The 18,940-nt window shown below is 39.2% G+C and overlaps 1 long non-coding RNA gene and 1 pseudogene across 1 annotated transcript; one reads left to right on the forward strand and one right to left on the reverse strand.

Moving 5' to 3' along the window:
* The first annotated feature begins 1,440 nt into the window (after nucleotides 1–1,440).
* Nucleotides 1,441–4,489, forward strand: LOC124232465 (SLA class II histocompatibility antigen, DQ haplotype D alpha chain-like; annotated as a pseudogene).
* A 13,071-nt stretch (nucleotides 4,490–17,560) lies between these two features.
* Nucleotides 17,561–18,927, reverse strand: LOC124232466 (uncharacterized). The gene is made up of 2 exons (XR_006886857.1): nucleotides 18,538–18,927; nucleotides 17,561–17,933 (listed from the first exon to the last, which is right to left on the reverse strand). It is a non-coding gene; the product is annotated as an uncharacterized LOC124232466 (long non-coding RNA).
* Between the last annotated feature and the right edge of the window lie 13 nt (nucleotides 18,928–18,940).

Raw genomic sequence — 18,940 nt, forward strand, 5'->3', positions numbered from 1 at the left:
TCAACTCAAATTAGGAAGTTAGGATGTTAAACATGCAGGACCAGAATTGTACCTTGAATGGGTAATTAAAGGTCCAGTCTCAAATCTCACATCCTGTGAGTTGAAGGGAAAACCCAAGCAAGGCACTGTCACTAATTAAGAGATGGTAGATGAGCTCTCTGTCTTTAACGTGACAGGTGACTCTTCCCACTTCATCCAGCAATCACACAATGAGCCTTGTTCTAGTTGCTTCTGTCTTCAGGTCATAATTTTAATATAAAGTAAAATTATTAGTGAATTAGACTCAGATAGAGGAATAGTGTACCATTTTGACAAAACTAATTTGTTACCTTCCTCTAAAAAGAAAATGAAAGACCCTTTTATAAATTAACGATGGAAATGAAATTTGGAGTTTAAATATAACTTGGTCCAACAATTTTCTTGAAAAGTACTGATTTACATATCATTGATTGCATAATTAAAACTGTCATTATAAATGGGATGTGTCATTATATGTCACATCATTGGGAGCCCCCTAAGAATTATTTAGACAGAACTCATTTTAGTTCTAATTAACATCTGTAATAGTCTTTTAGAACCTGCGTATTTTCAAATTCTTCAGTTCTGACTTTCAACTACTTTGCCCTGATACTATCCTAGTTATTACACATTGGTGAGGTTTGACTAAGAAGGCCAAGTCCTCCACCATCTTGCAGTAGTTAAAGGTGCTTCACAGTAATGACAGAGTTCAGAGTGGCAAAGAAAAAAAAAAAGATGGGCTTTGTAACCAAATAAATAAGAATTCAATACTGCTTTTGATTTTATCAGCTGCATCACCTTAGGCAAGTCACTCAAAATATGTGAGTCTCAGAGTTCTTTTCTATAAAATGGGATGAAGACTACTACATGATATTTAATATGATGACATGAAATTATAAATAAGTACAAATTAAGGTTTATATACAGTGCCTGACACATAGCAAGTATTCGCAAATGATTACCATGTATGACAAATGTTAATAATGATAATTGTTATGGTAGCGTATAACTTTTCCCTCATTTATCTAACCTTCTTCCTGTGGCAGTATAGATATGTGGGAGCCTGTGAACCACAAAGGCACTAAGAAATCACTGGGAAATAGAATTTCTTTGAAGAGTGTTGCATCAGTCAGATTTTTGTATCTAACAATAGACTCCAAAACTTAATGACCCAAACAATGATTCATTATTTTCTCATGAATCTGTAAAACATCAAATTGTTCTAGGCCCACTTGGGAATTCTTTATGGTTTAGGCTGGGCTCACATGTCTGTGGCCTCAATTGGTTCAGCTGGGACTGCTGGGCCTCTCTCCACGTGGATTCATCGTCCAGCAGGCTGACTGAAGCTTATTCACAGGTGCTGGAAGGCTCCAGTGCAAGAGAGAAAATGCAGGGCCTTTTGAGTCTAAACTTGAACTCACAATGTCACTTCCACCACATTCTGTTAGTTCAAGCAAGTCACAGTACCAGCTCAAATCAAGAGGTGCGTTAAAGATTACATTTCTTGATAGAATGAGCTGCAAAGAACTTGTGACTATTTTTGAAATTTACCACAAGTATCCTCTGGCTTTTGAGTGTATATAGGTGAGTTTGATGTTAGTAATTGAGTAGGAACTTCAAGAATGAACTAGATTTTTCTGAGACATCCTAAAAGATAATTTCATTTCAGGGAGAAGAACAGACCCCTGCAAAGTACAAGGAACATGAAAGGACGGTATCATTTTGTTTGGTTGGCAGATGAGGTAGTTATAGAAGATGTTGAATTATAAGGCTGTTGATTTTCCCATCACCGAACTCACCACAGTATACAATATGTAGTCCTTTATTCACCCAATTCTACAACTATTCAATAAGCTCCTCGAGGGCAGAGACCATGTCTGATTCATGTTTGACTCCTTGCTGCTCACAATGTCTGAATCCCTTGTTGATGCTCAGTAAATGAGGAAGGAAAGAAAGAGGGAATGGCAAGAGTCTCATACATATCTTAATAAAATTATCCAGTTAGGATCATTTGGGTGGACTCAAACTGTGCTGGCTGCCATTCTGCTTTGGCACCCTCTGATAAGTGCATTGTCCCTTTGAGAGAAAGGGCCATAGTCTACCTTGAGTCCCCCATGAATATAAGTGTTGAGTCAGAAAAAGGAGAGGTTTAGTAACGACCTTCAAGAAAAAAAAGAAGAGTGAGAAATAACAGAAATCGAAAATCTAATAAAAGTTCTATTTTTTCTTTCAGAAGGCATCAGTTGCTCTCCTTTAACAATCACTAGTTAACAAAACAGAGACCTTAGAAGCACTGTTTCTTTTTTATATATTTTGTAACATTGTTGCTATCCTTGTCATAATCTTTCTCATACCCTACAATAGTTAGAGCAAACTCTTTTAAAATAATAAGATCCTGTGTGCTTTTCCTTGGTAAAAAAAAAAAAAATGAGGAAGAAATCCCTGTATAGAAAATGTTCTGCTCTGAGCCAGTCCTGAGGGGAGAGGAACCATAATAAGCGTGTTATTAACTGATGAAAGGATTAAGTGAGAGATAAAAGTTATGAAGTAGAGGGAAGTAAACTGAATCTCTGTGGAAGAAAGCTAATACCCTGATAGTTAATTCACTTCTTCTTTCATCCCATTACAAGCTGTATTGTAAGCAGAGAGCATGCCAGGCACTGAGCTAGGCACACAGGGAATAGAATTAGCACGGCCTGTGAAATTCCGCCCTCCTAGAGCGTACATTATATGGAAAGACAGACTGGATTCTAACTGGACAGCTACCAACACTGAGGGGGAAGGAATCAGGTGCTGGGGATTTTGCCTAGAGACAGCCAAAGATGAAGCCCACAATATTTGAAAGTCAATTTCTTCTGTCACTTTGTTTAATAAGGTTCTTTTCTCTCCCTCTGTTCCACCTTCCTGCTCCTCTCTTTCACTCATCAGCTGACCACTTTGGCTCCCATGGCACTAAGATCTACCAGTCTTATAGTCCCTCTGGCCAGTACACATAGGAATTTGATGGAGATGAGATGTTCTACGTGGACCTGGAAAGAAGGAGACTGTGGCGGCCGCCTGTGTTTAGCAAGTTTGCAGGTTTTGACCCACAGGGTGCACTGAGATGAGTGGCTGTGGCAAAAGACAACTTGGACATCTTGATAAAATGTTACAACTCTACCACTGTTACCAATAGTGTATATAAATCATTCTACTTCCCTTTATTGAATCTATCCCTTCGTACCAGGCCTCATTCCCTTCTTCCCTAGGGAGAGATACTCACCCTTCAATATTCTATAAAATTGTCTCCTTTCCAAGGAGCCCTCATATCTTCTCACAGTAATTACTGTACCCTCATCCTCTCCCATCCCAAAAATCACTATTTCCATGTAATAGTAGGATCCTTACTCCCTAACACAATCCTTGAGTCCTTCAAAGAGGCGTCCCGTAGACCTCCTACCTTGACAAGCATGCCCACAGGGAGAAGGGAACAGGGATAAAGTATAGGCAGTGTATATTGTTTCCCAAGCAGAAGGGAAACAAGAACTCTTCCAGTATCAAATGGGGAAATGTTGGCCGGAGGTCTCCTCCAGGACGCAGTGTGGAATCTCAGGGCAAAGCTATTCAAATTCATACTAGGGCTGTCTCCTCACCATAGAGGTTCCTGAGGTGACTGTGTTTCCCAAGTCTCCTGTGATGCTGGGTCAGCCCAACACCCTCATCTGTCTTGTGGATAACGTCTTCCCTCCTGTGATCAATGTCACATGGTTGAAGAATGGGCACTCAGTAACAGAAGGTGTTTCTGAGACCAGTTTCCTCCCCAAGAGTGATCATTCCTTCCTGAAGATCAGTTACCTCACCCTCCTCCCTTCTGCTGATGATATTTATGATTGCAAGGTGGAGCAGAGGTGCCTGGATGAGCCGCTTCTGAAACACTGGGGTATGTATGAGTTCCACTCCTTTTGGAGCCTTCTTTTCTATGTCAAGTCCACAACATCCTGTCTTTTAGCTTCTAAATATTATGGCCCAAAGCTTGTTTTCCATGCTTCTAGGATTCCTAATTATAGACATCACTCTCCTGCCTAAACCCATTGCCCTAAGTCTTCGCAGAACCAAACCCCAGCCCACTCCATCCCATGTACCCGCACAGGAGTACTCTGTATTCTGATCTCCACAACTTCACTTTCACAGAACCTGAGATTCCAACTCCGATGTCAGAGCTGACAGAGACTGTGGTCTGTGCCCTGGGGTTGGCTGTGGGCCTTGTGGGCATCGTGGTGGGCATCATCCTCATCATCCGAGCCCTACGCTTAGCTATCTGGTGCCTCCAGACACCAAGGGCCCTTGTGAGTCACACCCTAAAAGGGAAGGGAAGGATTCAGATTTGTCAGAACTGGGAGCTGGAGACACAATAAAAAAGGATGGACAGTGAGAGGAATTTGTGAACACGAATGTGCTTGAAAAGTAAGAGAATTGGAAAAGGGCATGATGATGGCACGGGAGCACCATAGGACACATCAACCTCATGTCTGTCCTGTTGCAGTTATATTTCCCATCTTCAAGAGCAGGAGATTGGATGTGCTAGATGACTTAGCACTATTTTCTGACCCATTTCATCATATTCCTTCTCTTCTTCAATGTTTTTCCTCTAATCTCTTCCCTGGGACTCAATGTGCTGTACTCTTCGGAATTCTTCCAACTGCCTGATTGTTTTTTCCTTCCCACTTGTTACCTACTATGGGATCCTTGGGATATTCCACCCGGTTACCAAAGCCCTAGTGACTCTGATCCAATGTCTCCATGGAAGCAATAAATTCCTCTTTATGAGATCTTTCATTAAAATTTTTCCTGTCTTCCATCTCAGGGCTGACTAGAACCATGGTCCCTTATGCTTTAGGCTGATTTAATACCATTTTCCAAATCATCTTTCACACCTAGTAACAGAAGAATAACCAGGTATAAACTGATAATATTTTGACATCTTAGTTAAGGTTAATATTTCTCTCTTCCTTGTCTTCCTACACTTGGCCACTGCCACACCCTGCCCTCCAATTCAGACATCAATGAAGGTAACATACACCATAAGCCCTTGGTGTAGTTTGTTATAGCAGAAATACAGACCAAGAAATAAGTCTGTATTTATTTTTTTTAAATTTTTTTTATTGAGTTAATGATAGGTTACAATCTTGTGAAATTTCAGTTGTACATTATTGTCTGTCAGTCATGTTGTAGGTACACATCTTCTCCCTTTGTGCCGACCCCCCACCCCACCTTTCCCCTGGTAGCCGCTAATCTGTTCTCTTTGTCTACATTTTTTAATTCTTCATATGAGTGGAATCATACAGAGATTGTCCTGCTCTGTCTGGCTTATTTTGCTTAACATAATTCCCTCAAGGTCCATCCATGTTGTTGCAAATGGGATGATTTTGTTCTTTTTTATGGCTGAGTAGTATTCCATTGTATATATATATATATATATATATATATACCACATCTTCTTTATCCAATCATCAGTTGATGGGCACTTAGGTTGCTTCCACATCTTGGCTATTGTAAATAACGCTGCAATGAACATTAGGGTGCATGGGACTTTTGGAATTGCTGACTTCAAGCTCTTTGGATAGATACCCAGTAGTGAGATAGCTGGATCGTATGGTAGTTCCATTTTTAATTTTTTGAGGAACCTCCATACTGTTTCCCATAGTGGCTGCACCAGTTTGCATTCCCACCAGCAGTGTATGAGGGTGCCTTTTTCTCCACAACCTCTCCAACATTCGTTATTCTTAGTTTTAGTTATTTTTGTCATTCTAATGGGTGTAAGGTAATATCTTAGTGTAGTTTTGATTTGCATTTCCCTACTGATCAGCAATGATGAACATCTTTTCATGTGCCTATTGGCCATCCGTATATCTTCTTTGGAGAAATGTCTGTTCATATCTCCTGCCCATTTTTTGATCGGGTTGTTTGATTTTTGTTGTTGAGTTGTGTGAGTTCTTTATATATTATGGATATTCAGCCTTTGTCAGATGTATGACTTGCAAATATTTTTTCCTAGTTAGTGGGCTGTTTTTTTGTTTCAATCCTGTTTTGCCTTGCCTTGAAGAAACTCTTTAGTCTGATGAAGTCCCATTTGTTTATTCTTTCTATTGCTTCCCTTGTCTGAGAAGATGTGGTGTCCAAAAAGATCCTTTTAATACTTATGTCAAAGAGTGTACTGCCTACATTTTCTTCTAGAAGCCTTATGGTTTCAGGTCTCAGCTTTAGATCTTTGATCCATTTTGAGTTTATTTTGGTGAATGGTGAAAAAGAATGGCCAATTTTCATTCTTGTACATGTGGCTTTCCAATTTTCCCAGCACCATTTGTTGAAAAGACATTCTTGTCTCCATTGTATGCCCTCAGCTCCTTTGTCGAAGATTAGCTGTCCATAGACGTGTGGTTTTATTTCTGGGCTTTCAATTCTGTTCCATTGATCTGTGCACCTGTTTTTGTACCAGTACCATGCTGTTTTGATTACTGTAGCTTTGTAGTATGTTTTGAAGTCAGGGATTGTGATACCTCCAGCTGTGTTCTTTTTTCTCAGGATTGCTTTAGCAATTCTGGGTCTTTTGTTGCCCCATATGAATTTTAGGATTCTTTGTTCTATTTCTGTAAAGAATGTCATTGGCATTCTGATTGGGATGGCGTTGAATCTATAGATGGCTTTAGGTAGAATGGACATTCTAACTGTTGAAATAAGTCTGTATTCAATTTAATATAGCTTTTAAAAGTTATGACAGACAAGTTAGGGGAAAGGAATTTTGAACCTCAAAAGTACCAAAAGTCAAAATTTGGGTACTAAAGTCAAAATTTTTTTCCCCAAACTTTAAATTTACAAAGAATGAATGATAATAGTAGAAGCTTTCTTCTCCCCTCCTCACTCTTGAGGAGATAAGAATTCTCTAGGCAGGAAAAGAAATGTCCTTTAGAAAAGCATTAGAATAAGACAACAATGCAGGTATCTGAGAAGGACCATTAAATACCTTGTCTTTACTGAGGGTTGGTAACAACAGGAAAAGGAATGGGGGTAAAAGCCACAGACATATTTAGGATCCCTAGAACAAGTGTTTACATCACCTCTTAGAAGAAGCCCTGCTAGATAACCACATAGATTTTCCTATGCCACCATGGCATATCAAGGACAGTAGAATGAATATGGTTGCAGGATGTTTCTAGGAAGATAAACCTAAGTCAGTCTCACAGAATCCCTGTGCATCCCTGTGTGCCCTGAGAAACAGCCAAACACTCATCTCCCCATCACCCTGCCCCTCACCCCTCCTGGCTAAGGAAGGCAGGAGCCCATGAGAGATAAATCCCACGAGGGACAACATTGTTGAGACAATGTAGCAGCAGCTATGGTGCTGCATCCTCCTCTATATTCACTGTCTCCTACTGGAAACTTCTAGAAAGGGAAAGGATCATGAGATGACATTCTCTGGTTCCCCTCAGTATGTCTAAGACCACACTCTTGAGTCTATGTGTGACTTGACTTGGAGTCATTTTGCCCCTTGAAGTTTTAGGCACTTTGCTTCATTCTTTCCACTCTGCAAATACTGTGTCCATACACTGCATCTAGGATGGTATTATTTAATGTATGAAGCTAATCCTGTCCATGCCATCACCATAAGTGAGCTAAAAATATAATTAGGGACAAAAGACAAAATATTAACACATAACTGGTACAGATAATTTGATGCAAAGAACTCTATATCCAAATCCAGGACTCAGTAGTTGATAGCTAGTATTTTAAACTTTATAACACTAGCTAAAGTGTCTAACATTTACGAGCTATATTTTTTTCATCCATATTGTGGGAGTGATAATACTTTCCTTGAAAATCTATTGACAGAATTTGAATAATCTCCATATATAGGCAGTGCTTTATAGTATACAAATACCTAAAGAAGCATTGCTGGTTATATTCATAATTAATTTATTTAAAAGACTGAATCATGTTATTAAAAAAAAATCACTTGTGCTTTTCTGAGCCCTTAATGATTTAGGAGATTCAAACAAGGAGCAATGGATGAATTTCTTTTCATATGTTAAATGGAGAAGTTTCTCCTTTCTAGAATGAGAGAGGCTGATATTGAGTTAGGCTAAGAAAATGGAGAATAGTGGTCAGTGCCAGACGATTGGTGAAGGGGTTGCTAAGAGAACTCTTAGGGTGAGAAGTTGTAATATATGACTGGGTTTTTACTGTCTAATAAAATATATGTCCCCTCCATATGGCCCATAAATTTTTAGTCAAGTTATGTTATATGAAACACATCTTTATGCATATCTAGTCTGGGGAGAAGATAGGGAAGATTCAAGGAGAAAAAGCTATGATGTAAAAGTAAGAGAATAATTAAAAATGCAGACTAGGAATTAGTAAATGCAGGGAATGTTAACAAGAGACAATCATTATAATGCAGGTAAGAGAGCACAGAGGATTTTCCAGGCAGTGAAACTACTCTGCATGATACTATAATGGTGGATACACGTCACTATACATGTGTCCAAACCCATAAGAAGCACAACACCAAGAGTGAACTCTACTGTTAGCTGTGGACTTTGGGTTATAATGATGTGTCAATGTAGGTTCATCAGTTGTAACCAATGCACCACCGCTCTGGTGGGGAATGTTGACGGTGCGGGAGGCTATGTAGGACGAGGGCAGGGGAGATATGGAAAACCTTTTTTACCTTCTGCTCAATTTTACTGTGAACCTAAAACTGTTCTTAAATAACGTGTATTAAAAAAAGAAAGCAAAAGATCAGTTATTATGATCCCAAATGTATAAAATAAAAATTTTAGTGTAAAAAAAATGTAGATCACCTGAAAATGCACAAATTTGCTGAGAAGTGTTTTCAACAATGGTATTTCAAATAGATCTTAGGTAAATTTCAATGATTCATGGGGTGAGAATCCAGCATTTTGAAGGTGGTATGCGTGTGTGAGGAGTTTGTGTGTATGTGCATGTATGTATGTTATTGTCATCTAAGGGTTACATTGAATGGCACTATGATCAGTGTCCCAGAAATATACAAAAGCTGCCCTATTCAGGCTCTATCCCCATAAAGTACTGAGAAAAGCAAATTTAATAATTGTTGCATTTTATTAAGGGATTCATTCATAAAGCACTAGTATAATTTTAAGAAGCAGAATAAAAATTAATTCAAAACAATAAGAGCAATCACTTCTTTTTAAAAAATGAAAAAGTTTTCTATTTAGAATCTTAAGTGAAAAGATATTACTTCTAAAAAAGTAATAATAGGGGCCTAAAAAGTGAAAAATTTAACAGAATGTTTGGAAAATTAAATTAAGAAAATCTCTGAGAAATGAAAAAGAAGACAAAGAAATATAATATATAGTAGAAAAGAAAAGACACAGAGAATAGACCCAGGAAGTTCAACTTCAACTAACAGAGCTAGAGAGAGAAACAGAGAAAATGAGGGCGAGAAATTATCAAAACAAATAATAAGGGAAAATTTCCCAGATATAATAGACCTAATTCTTTACATAGAATGGGACTGTCAGATATTTAGCAAAATCAATGAAAAAAGACTCATCGCTAAATACATCATTTAAAAAATTTCAGAACCTCAAAGGTTAAAGGAAAATCATAAATTATCCCAGTGGGAGAAAACAAAACAAAATAACCTGACAACAGACTAAAACTCAGAGTGCCAGATACTTCCATCATTAGGATAATAAGGAAGGCCCTGAAGTTCTAAAGGAAAACTATTTTCTATTAATAAATGTATACCTTCTCAAAATCACAATCAGGAATGAAGAATAAATAAAAATACTGCTTGACATGAAAAGATATAAAATTTACCTACCACACAGTTTTATTGGAAGTTGGTTAAGGATATGACTTAGTAAAGTGAGGTTGTAAATCAGGAAATAGAAACGCACTTGGGGAATGACATCAGCAACATGACCGAATAAGACCATCCCTCCTTCATATCCCCCTCTTAACAACTGGCATTTATGCATGGGCAAAAGTGCCTTTGTGGAAGTTATAAGACCCAGTACTATACACTAAGGGACCCGGGAGGAATCTCACCAACCTGTGCATCCGGTAACAAGCTGACAGACCTCAGTTCCAGCTAGGGACCCTCTCATGGCCCATGAACTGACTCTAGCCCCTCTGAGCCTGGTCCAGGAGCCCCTGGAAAACACTGTCTTAGACAATCACCCACAGACAAGAGAGCCTTTGTGGAAATCCAGGTTTCCAGCAGAGAAGTTCCAGCATACCACTGAAGCAAAGAAATACAAGGTTGGATGCATAGCAGACAGGAAGAGGAACAGTTTGACTTTACCTGCATCATCCCTCCCCCAAGCTGGCACAGCTCAGTGCCAAGAGAGACTTTCTCAACCTGTGATCTGCCCCATGGGGAACGTAAGAGAGTGTGAGTGAGTGTGTAGCCTCCCCAGCGGTGTGGGATGTTGCCAAAGAGACCCATTTCTCTCTCACTCCATCCAGAGTACTCAGTCATGAGTTGCATAACTGGGGGTGGGGAAAGGCTGGGAGAGTAGCAGATAGGACTCCTGGAGGACATTAAAGGGGCACAGATCCTATTAACTATGTTGTGGACTCCATCAAGAAGCCCACCCATGAGCCACTGGCGATGCCTCACCAGCATATACCCCCAAATGAACCACAGGCATCCCCAACACTCCATGAATCTTACCCACACAACCCTTAAACTGTGGCTAGCTCCCTGTGCACACTGCTGATGGCAGCAAGAGTGAGCTTTGGCAAACTTCTATTGAGTAGTGTAGAAAGCTGAAATCTGCACAGATCAATAACAAGTAAGGAGACTGAATCAGTAACCAAAAACCTTCTAACAAAGTAAAATCCAGATGGTTTCACTGGTGAATTCTATGAAACATTTAAAGAATAATTAATGCCAATCTTTCTCAAACTCTTCCAAAAATTAAAGAGGAGAGAATACTCCCAACTTCATTTTATAAGACCTCCATTACCAAAAGCCAGATAAGGACACTACAAGAAAGGAAGACTACAGACAAGTTCCCTGATCAAAATAGATGCAAGAATTCTCAAAAGAATATTAGCAAACTGAATTCAACAGCACAGTAAAAGAATCATGCTCCATGATCAAGAGGGCCTCTGGGATGTAAACATATTTCAATATATGAAACTCGATAAATGTGATACCCCACAAAATAGATTGAAGGATAAAATCATATGATCATCTCAATAGATTCAGAAAAAGCATTTGTAAAAAACACACCCTGTCATGATAAAAACTCTCAACAAGTCAGGCAGAAGGAATATACCTCAACATAATAAAGGCCCTTTGTGACAAGCCCACAGCTGACATCATACTCAATAACTAAAGGTCGAAAGCTTTTCCTCTAAGATAAGGAACAAGACAAGGGTGCTCGCTCTCAACACTCCTATTCAACATAGCACTGGAAGTCCTATCCAGAGCAATCAGGCAAGAAAAAGAAATAAAAGCATCCAAATTAGACAGGAAGAAGTAAAAATTGTCTCTGCTTGCAGCTTATGTGATCTTACTCATAGAAAACCCTAAAGACTCCAGCATAAAACTGTTAGAACTAACCAATAAATTCAGGAAAGTTGGAGGATACAAAATCATCACACAGATCAGTTGCATTTATATACATTAACATTAAGCAAATTATCTGAAAAATAAATAAAGGAAATAATCCCATTCACAATACCATGAAAGACAAAAAAATACTTAGGAATAAATTTAGCCAAGGTGGTAAAAGGTCTGTACACTGAAAATTAAAAGACAGTGATGAAAGAAATTGAAGACACAAATAAATGGAAAGATATCCTGCATTCAAAGTTCAGAAAAATTAATATGTCCATTGTTCAGAAAAAAAATGTCCATACTAAGCAAAGCCATCTATAGATTCAATGCAATCTTACCCAATTCTAATGGCCATTTTCACAGAAATAGAATAAACAATCCTAAAATTTGTATGGAAGCACAGAAGACTCCAAAAACTCCAAAGCAATCCTGGGAGAGGAGAACAAAGCTAGAAGCATCATATTTACCGATTTCTATAAATCAGGGGGAAAAAATCTGTAGTAATCAAAGCAGTATGGTACTCACATAAAAAAAGACAGATAGCCCAATGGAACACAGCTGAGAGCCCAGAAATAAACCCATTGTTATATGGTTAACTAATATTTGACGAGGAAGCCAAGCACAATCAGTGTAGAAAACAGTGTCTTCAATAAATGGCGCTGGGAAAACTGGATACTCACATGTAAAAGAATGAAACTAGACTCTTATCTTATCCCACATGCAAAAATTAACTTGAAATAGATTAAAGACTTAAGTGTAAGACCTGAAACCATAAAACTCCTAGAAGAAAACATAGGGAAAAAGCTTACTCACATGGGTCCTGGCAATGATTTTTTGGATATGACACATAGGGCACAAGCAACAAAATAAAAAATAAAGAAGTGGGACTATATCAAACTAAAACATTTCTGCACAACAAAAGAAGTAATCAACAAAATGAAAATGCAACCTACAGAATGGGAGAAAATATTTATGAATCACACATATGATAAAGGGTTATATCCTAAATACATAAGGAACTCATACAATTTAATAGCAAAAGGGCAAATAATCTAATCAAAAATAGAGAAAGACCTGAATAGACATTTTTCCAAAGGAGGTATTCAAATGGCCAACAGGTACATGAAAAGATACTCAACATTTATTAATCATCAGGGAAATGAAAATGAAAACCACAATGAGATATCATCTCACACCTGTCAGAATGGTTATCATCAAAAAGAGAAGAGATAAATGCTGGCGAAGATGTGGAGAAAAGAGAACGCTTGTGCACTGTTGGGGCAAATATACTTTGGTGCAGCCACTATGGAAAACAGTATGGAAGTTACTCATAAAATTGAAAACAGAACTACCATAGGAGCCAGCAATTCCACTTCTGAGTATATATCTGGAAGAAACAAAAACTTTATGTAGAAGAGATAACTGCACCCCCATGTCCATTGCTGCATTATTTACAATAGCCAAGGCACAGAAACAGCCTGAATGTCCATCAATGGATGAAAGGAGAAAGAAAATGTAGTGTGTGTGTGTGTGTGTGTGTGTGTGTGTGTGTATACGTGCATATACACAATGGAATACTATTCAGCCATAAAAAGAAGGAAATCTTGCCATTTGTGAAAACATGGATGGACCTTTAGGGAATTATGCTAAGTGAAATAAGTCAGACAGAGAAAGACAAACACTGTATGATCTCACATATATGTAGGATCTGAAAAAAAAACGAACTTATAAAAAAAGAGATCAGATTTGTGGTTGCCAGAGGCAGGGAGAGGAGGGTGGGGGAATTAGGTGAAGATGGCCAAAAGGTACAAACTTCCACTTATAAGATAAAAAGTATTGAGGATGTAATGTGTACAACATGATGACTATAGTAAACAATTCTATAGTGTATATTTGAAAGTTGCTAAGATAGAAGATCTTAAAAGTTCTCATCACAAGGAAAAAGAATTTTTTTGTAACTATATGAGGTTATGGATGTTGACTAAACTTATTGTGGTAATCATTTTATAATATATACATATATCAAATCTTATGCCATACACTTTATAGTTAGACAATGTTATACGTCAATTATATCTCAATAAAACTAGAAAAAATAAAATTTAAAAAAATTTGACTCCTATCTTACACCTCTCACAAAAATTAACTGGTTTGACACATCGACAAAGAGAACAGATTAGTGGTTACTGGGGGAAGGGGGGTGGGGGGTGGGCACAAAGGGTGAAGTGGTGCACCTGTAATATGACTGACAAATAATAATGTACAACTGAAATTTCACAATGTTGTAAACTATCATAACCTCAATAAAAAAAATAACTGGTTTGAAAACTTACATGTATGGCCTGAAACCATAAAACTTTTAGAAAAAACTCCTTGATGTCGGTCTTGGCAATGATTTTTTGGAAATGACAACAAAAGCACAAGCAACAAAAGCAAAAATAAACAAGTGGGATCATATCAAACTAAAAAGCTTCCTCACAGCAAAAGAAACAATCAACAAAATGAAAAGGCAACCTACGGAATGGGAGAAAATATTGACAACCCATCTGTCTGACAAAAAGTTTATATCTAAAATATGTAAGGAACTCTTAAAACTCAAGAACAAAACAACAAATTATGAAATTAAAAAATGGGCAGATGACCTGACTACATACAAATGGCCAAAGAAGACATACTAATGGCCAACAAGTACATGAAAACAGGCACAACATGGCTAATCATCAGGGAAACACAAATAAAAACCATGAGACATCACCTCATACCTGTTAGAATGATTGTTATCAAAAAGACAAGAGACAGCAAGTGCTGGTGAGGATGTAGAGAAAAGGGAACACTTGTGACTGTCAGCAGGAATGTAAATTGGTACAGCCACTATGGAAAACAGTACAGAGGTTCCCCCAAAAATTAAAAATAAAACTACCATATGATCCAGCAATCCCACTTCTGGATATATATCCAAAGGAAATAAAAACAGGAAATTGAAGAGACATCTGAACTCACATGTTCATTGCAGCATTATTCACTATAGCTAAGATATGGAAATAATCTAAGTTTCTGTCAGTGGATGAATAGACAAAGAATATGTGGTATATATACAATGGAATATTATTCAGCCATGAGTAAGAAGGAAATCCTACCATTTGACTGAAGGTAAGACTAAATACTCACAACTAGTAGGCTGTTCTCTGGTACCCTCATACACTTTTCTCCAAGGTATATACCTACTAAGACACCACTTCTTTTGTTAGCAAACTTTTCTATAAAGGATGTACCTGTTATTTTGATTAACTTACCAATTACAGATTACCAAATGAAATCTGGCTATTAAAAAATAGTTGTTTCTATGAAACTGTCCCCGGAAGGAAGGGAAGAAGACTCTGGCCCTCTTATTACAAACGAATCTTCCAGCATGGGGCCAGTATGACAATGTTGAACTATATGAATGTCCTGGAATATACTCTACCACTCATCATTATAATAGGGCTTAAGTTTCAACTAGAAAGATCAGATCTCAATGTCTCCCTAAACTCTGAGTCTGGTTCCATCTCTAGCCCTGCCTCTAGTCTTAGCAGAGTCAACAGCAAACAGCTACATATAGACACCAAGGGCTCCCTGGATATTCAGCACAAGTCCTTCTCACTTTCCCAAGAGTGTCAGTCCCTCTTGACTCCTATGGTGACTAACAATGCCCACTTTGAGGAAGATGACAAAATCTGCACAAAACCTCTGACCACTCAGCATCTTGTTCTAGGCAGATTCAGACTATGATCTTGGAAAGCAGAATTCTGAGTGTATTTGTCCACACATTCATAAGTGCCCATGTCTGATGACCTGTATTGCAGCCTATGAGAGAGGAAGACCCCAAGGAAGTCTAGTTCTTATTCTGATCTCATTCAGGAGAGGGAAGGACCTACCATTGGCGCTTCAGGTTCAATGGGTGGGTAAGAGAGCAGGGATGAGAGGATGCCTGCTCCTCAGTGGCATGGGCTTCCATAAACTCAGAGATAAGCTCCCAGCTTATTTGTCTTGACGACAAAATCCAGAGACTGTGATGCAGACCAACTCTCAGTGTTCGGCACCCGTCAAAGGAGCTACAGTATGTAGTAACCTCCCTAATAACTTGGAAAAGAATGTCATCGGGAATCAACAGGTCACTATATCCACAGGTAAGGGGAGCTCTATCCTCTGATAATGTTGCTCAGCTGTGCCATTAGGTGACTGTGAAGAAGACAAGGAGAAGGATGGATGTGAGTCAGCACCCCTAACAAGACACTCTAGAAAAGGACGGAGCTCTGCCACTTGGGAGACCTCCATCTCCTGGAGTCTATGATATGAAGAAACAAACTGCCCTTTATGCCACTTCACTGTGATGGGGCTCTGGAAGCTATGGTCTTCTACATGGCAGGTGTAGACATCTTCACACTGGGGAGTCATTTACAGCATCAAGATCCAGAAAGACTGTTCCCAATAAGGAGGGAGGACAAAGGCTGACTATTTGAATCTCATGTACATGATGTTTTTGAGAGATGTGCATGGTCAATCAGAATCTTTCCTAAGATTATTCAAACGTTGGTAGACACTCTAGAAACACACAACAGAGACAGACACAAACGCATATAGAGAAACAAAGATGAGATAAGATGTGAGGTGATGAAAAAAAGAGATGCAGAAAATAGAGACAAATGTGAAAAGAAACACAAAGAGATAAAGAGATGCAGACAAATAGTAACAAGTGTGCAGATAGAGAAAAATGAGAGACAGAGGCAGAGATGCAATGAAAGACCAACAAGGACACAAGGAAGACAGAGACAGAGATGCAGATACAGACATAAAAACAGAGAGACACACATAAAAGAAATATACAAGGACAAAGAGAGACACAGGGAAAGAGGGAAAGGTGTACAGATAGAGATAGAAAGAGAAGAGAGACAAAAGACCTCAGTGAATATCTGGATCTAATCACTTCTGAAATGTACTTGACCCCAGCCCTCCTTGGAATATGAGCAAAGTAAACTTGAGTTGGGTTTCTATCACTTGGAACCAAAAATAGTAGTTTTATTGATGGTTATACTTTTTCAAAAACAAAAAATTGACCTCCATGAATGTGACTTGCCAAGATACATTTGAAACATCAGTTTGGTTCTCTGCAACACTAGGGGCCACTGTTTCTGCACCCAGGTATTTCCACCATGCTTACACACACAATACTCACCAAACTGGAAGAAAGGCTGGCACAATCTATCAGTGAACAAAAGTAAGGCCATCTTGTAAGTGAACATAAGTGAGGCCATCTTATTACACTAAATAATGCTTTCTTAGTTGAAATATTTCTAGCATGTGATCATTGTAAATTGCTACACAATTTTCTGTCCCCCATCCTGTGCACATAACCCTGCTGAGGTGCTCTGATAGCTTTGTTCTTAACAATTTTAATTAATTTTTCCAGTGAATAAGAAGGCCTCCAGAAAGAAAGAACACCTGTAGAATATTCTTCATCATTGACAGGAGAAAAGAACAATAAGAGATGCTGGAGTCCATCATGTACATTTCTACACCCCCTCCTTACTGCCCATTTCCCCTATATAACTGCCTCAAGATTCTGTAATCCTTGAAGATGGGTTTTTGAGACGTTAGTGACCCATCTTCCGATTAGCTGGCTAATCTAATTAAACTTCCTTTGTCCATCTCTAACTCATTGTGATTAATTGGCACAGACTGCGGCAAGCAGAGTGAGCCCGCTGCTCAGTATCAATTCTAAGGCCATTGCACTGAATGTTAATGCTAAAGAGCCATGAAGGACATGATACCGAATTGATTTTCCATCTCCTCTGCTCACCCTTACACGGCACCCCAAGATCCCTCTAGTTTCTCTTCAAGGAACAAAATATGTTCCTTTGATTCTGTAGTGGTTTACTGCCTCCACTCAGTTAAGAAAGCTCAGAGTACAGATAACTCATAATCATGTTTAATTATGATAAAAGCTCTATGGTCAGGTAAATGGCTTCAATGTGCTTCTCTTGAACAGCCTGTAGGAGAAGAATGGATCAGAAGAAACCCTTGGGAACCAAGTAGACGCTGCTGGAAGCAACCGCACAGGCAGAGCTCTGGGGTCACTGCAGGAAGTAGTGTTGCAGTCAGATCCTCAGGGCAGAGGTCACAGGAGGTGACCTGAAGAATGCATCAGAGTCACTGTAGGACTCTGATCTCAGAGGGGTACAGGCTGACACAGGCAGCTGGGAATTCTGAGCAAGGACAGGCAGGCATTACAGAAGAGCAAAAACCAATCCCTGTCAAAGTATCCTCAGGTGTCAGTCCAGGAGCCCTGTAAAAGAGAGAGAGAGTGATCAGTGCATGGCATCCTGCAGGACATTTCCTCTCCCCTCCTCTTGGGGCCCTGCAGCATCAGACAGAGAAAGCTGAGGTCTAAGACATATTGTCCTGCAGTATCTGTGTAAAAGTGAAATCAGCTAGAGAGGACACGCTACTTCAGCTCCACAGAGATGTGTGGGAGGCGGGGGAGCAGCTATTATTCTTTCAGGGAATATAAAAACTTCACTCTTTTTAGCAAATTAGATGATAATTCATTTTCGTTCCACCACTAGTAGCTTCTTTCAGGCACTTACAAATGCACACAATCAGTACCCACCAATAAGTGGCACAAAGTGGGCATCATCCTGGGGTCTAACACCCAAGACATGGCTCTGACTCCAAGTTTCACAGAAAGATGCCACCAAAGCTATGGCCTGGTTCTGGGAAATAACCAGAAGATTCCTACAGAAACTGGGTAATATTCTCCTCTAAGCTTGATCCCAGTAGCTGAGGACAGGCTATGAATTAAGACCATTTTGCCCAGATGCACTCACCTCAAGCCAGTCCCATTTTTACCTGTCCCCACTCCCCCCACTGAATCCGAGCAGAAATAGTACCTGCTGGCGAAGGCCCACGAGGTCCTACAAAGAAAGTGATACAGAGAAAGGTCTCATTACACCAACAGCCTGTCCCTTACTCCCTCCACAGGGAAATGAGACATGCAACTTCATTGGAAATTCATTTCCTCCCTACCCATCGACCATAAGGTCTTAACTGCCCTAAGCTAAAATCCTCCAGAATGAATGAAACTGTCACTAGAAGGAAGGGAAGTCCATGCTCTGACTCTTTTGAAGGAGGAAGCTTTCAGAAAAGAGCCAGTTAGACATGATGAACTGGAAGGAAGTCCTAGAACGCACTCCACCAGTCACCTCTGTGGTAGGGCAACCTTTCAACCAGTAAAATCAGGTTCCAATGTCTCCCCCTAGGTTGTTCCATCTCCTCCCACCACCAGCCCAGCCT

Source organism: Equus quagga, unplaced genomic scaffold, assembly GCF_021613505.1.
Source record: "Equus quagga isolate Etosha38 unplaced genomic scaffold, UCLA_HA_Equagga_1.0 HiC_scaffold_6370_RagTag, whole genome shotgun sequence".
NCBI classification, from domain to species: domain Eukaryota; kingdom Metazoa; phylum Chordata; class Mammalia; order Perissodactyla; family Equidae; genus Equus; species Equus quagga.